This window comes from Theobroma umbraticum, unplaced genomic scaffold, assembly GCF_002168275.2.
Source record: "Theobroma umbraticum cultivar Fairchild unplaced genomic scaffold, ASM216827v3 scaffold_299.0, whole genome shotgun sequence".
In the NCBI taxonomy this organism is placed as follows: Eukaryota; Viridiplantae; Streptophyta; class Magnoliopsida; order Malvales; family Malvaceae; genus Theobroma; species Theobroma umbraticum.
Window position 1 is genome coordinate 350,694 of NW_018397285.1, and position 656 is coordinate 351,349.

The following is a 656-nucleotide window of genomic DNA, read 5'->3' on the forward strand; positions in this document are numbered from 1 at the left end:
AGGTGATTATGAGATTATGAAATGAGTTTCATAAGTCTCCACAAAGCTAATGATTTAACTATAAGAACAAAAATAGAGGTCAATAAGAGTAGGCACTGTACTAAACTCTTATCATCTCTGGGATACATGATGAGGAAATGAATTACACTGAAAAACTATATACTAAAAGGTTGTCAAAGAATCCTTTAACTGTCCCAATAATTGGGTGGCCATGATGCATTGCTAGATGCCAATCATGGTCCATGGAATTGAATTAGTTAATTTAAAATTGAATATGATTCATTTAAATTAATTAATTAATAATATTATAATTCAATTCCATTACCAACATGTTAGGAACCTAATGGGTCACACACAAAGGTTGCAATTTGGATTAAATTGAGAGTGTGATGATTTAAGTTAGACTTAAATCAAATTCTAGGTTTTAATTACTAAGGACCTAATTAAAAGAGTTTAATTAGGTATTGGTTAAATATTATAATTGTTATAATATTAATGAATTATTTAGCAAATTTTGATAAGTTAAACCTAGATATAAATATCACATTATCGCCACTCTTTCTTTTAAGAGAAGTAGGGAGGGAAACAAAATAAAAAAAAATTCCTTTTCTCTGTTGAGTGCCGCCATTCTTGAGAGGTTTAATTTTATTTTAAGA